This window comes from Physeter macrocephalus, unplaced genomic scaffold (genome assembly GCF_002837175.3).
Source record: "Physeter macrocephalus isolate SW-GA unplaced genomic scaffold, ASM283717v5 random_1832, whole genome shotgun sequence".
NCBI lineage: Eukaryota > Metazoa > Chordata > Mammalia > Artiodactyla > Physeteridae > Physeter > Physeter macrocephalus.
In genome coordinates this window covers 21,990-24,013 of record NW_021147118.1, presented here as the reverse complement: position 1 = coordinate 24,013, position 2,024 = coordinate 21,990, and the positions used below count along the sequence as shown (strand labels likewise).

Here is a 2,024-nt window from a genome sequence, read left to right as displayed (position 1 = left end):
ACACAGTGGGGCGTTTGAAAGTGTTTTCAGTGTTCAACATACTCCTTTGATGAACACATGTGGTTTTTTTTAATAATTGAAGTATAGCTGATTTACAATATTGTGTGAGTTTCAGGTGAACAAACATGTTTTTACTTTTTAAATTTTTCCTGTATTACTCTGTTCTTCATATATTTATTCAAATTTATGGAATCAAAAAGTGGGTTTTGCATTTTGTGTCCTTTTCAATTTTTCTTAGTAATTCACTGAATTTTATTTGACCAAAGGTTACGTTTGTGAAGTTAGACAATAAAAACCACAGCTAGAGAATTCACACGTCTTTCAGTGCCGGGAGTTTGAGACTTCCGGGTAGGGAGTCAGGTAACTGGAGGTGTGATTCCCACTTCTTTAGAGTCTATCAAGCCTAAAACCTATGAGGAAGTGAAGTCAGCCAGGGAAGTCAGAGGATGGGAAATGAGGCATTGAGAAGTCACCAACCCTTGCCATGCCACCAACCCTTGCCATGAGAATGGAGGGGACCTTGTATCTGTTCCACACCCTTAGAGCACCTGGTCTGATGCTCTTCCATTTTACGGAAGATGAACCCAGTGAGGGAGTGTGTCTCGTCTTAGGCACTCAGTTTGGTAGGGACTCACGTTTTGTTCCAGTACCCAAGTCTCTGCACTTCTCGTCCAGTGTCCTACACCAGCCCTGGATGGCACAAAAGCCCTCATTCCCAGTGCACAGAAAACAAAGCCGAGTCGGAAGAGTGTCAACAACTTTTATTACCACTTACATATTTCATCGGAAAGGGAATGTAGCAATCAAGTCAGGGTTTTATAAAAACGCAGGTCGGCCCGCGTTCTTCCATTGACACCCGGGGCAGGCTGTCCGCGACATCAGGCACAGCAGCTGCACTTGTCCGAGGCCCCTTTGCACACGCAGCCCTGGGCACACTTGGCGCAGCCCACGGGGCAGCAGGAGCAGCAGCCTGGGGAGAGATGGGGGAAAGCAGATGTCAGCGATGACTTCCCCAGGCTCCTCCTTGCCCAACAGCAGCCCTGCGACAAGCCCTCAGATCCAAAGGACCCTGAGTACAGAAAAACATGCTCTGTTCCAAGACAGTTGGGAGGACCTTGGGGTTTGGCTTCCACTAGGAAATGGCTGCCCTGCCCCATCTACGCCAAGGACAGGGCAGAAAGTCAGAAGCAGCAGTGACAGGTGTCGAAGAGCAAAGGAAGACCAGCCCCCCCCTCCCCCCGCCTGAGCCATACACTCAGAGCCCGCTCTGGGTTCCCTCCCTCCCCCTAGCTGCAGCCCCCAGGTGCCCAGAGAAGGCCCCACACTCACTCTTCTTGCAGGAGGTGCATCTGCAGGCTTTGCAGGTGCAGGAGCCAGCACAGCTGCAGGAGCCGCCTGCCAGGAAGGGAAGGGCCAGCAGTGAGCAGGGAGGGGGATGCAGGAGCTACAGCAGACGGTCAGCAATGCCTCCCTGAGCCCTCCTCCTCCGTCAGGACCCAGCCCCGGGAGCTCGTGTCCACTGAGGCGCATAGAGAAGCCCCAGCTCCTCTCTTCTGGTCCAAGGAGGGTAGGTCCCCTCCTGATGGACTCCATAGGGAAGGTCCCAGGCTCCAGACCCAGCCCAGGCTGACTGGGGCTGGGGGCCAGGGCCCATGGCCTGAACCCCAAAGAGGCAATGTCCCCTCCTCCCATCAAGTCCTGGCAGCTCCGTGGCCTCCTCCAGACACTGGGTCTAGCAATCCCCCGACCTGCTGGGTGACCTCAACAAAGACACTCTTGAGCCTCTGTACTCTCCATTCAAAAATAGAGGCTGGAAATCTCTGGCGGTTTAGTGGTTAGGGGTCAGCGTTCTCACTTCCTAGTGTCTGGGTTCAATCCCTGGTCAGGGAACTAAGCTCCCACGAGCCGAGTGCTACGGCCCAAAAAGAAAAAAAAAAAAAAAAAAAAGATTAAAAAATGCCGTCCCTGCCCTGGCTAGGAAGAAAGCACTGGGTGAACCGCGGGCGTGCACTCGTGCTCAAATT

At 52.6% G+C, this 2,024-nt stretch overlaps 1 long non-coding RNA gene across 1 annotated transcript; it reads right to left on the bottom strand.

The window, feature by feature from the left end:
• Window positions 1-746: 746 nt before the first annotated feature.
• On the bottom strand, window positions 747-1,670 carry LOC129391972 (uncharacterized). The gene is made up of 2 exons (XR_008616916.1): window positions 1,330-1,670; window positions 747-970 (listed from the first exon to the last, which is right to left on the bottom strand). It is a non-coding gene; the product is annotated as an uncharacterized lncRNA (long non-coding RNA).
• Between the last annotated feature and the right edge of the window lie 354 nt (window positions 1,671-2,024).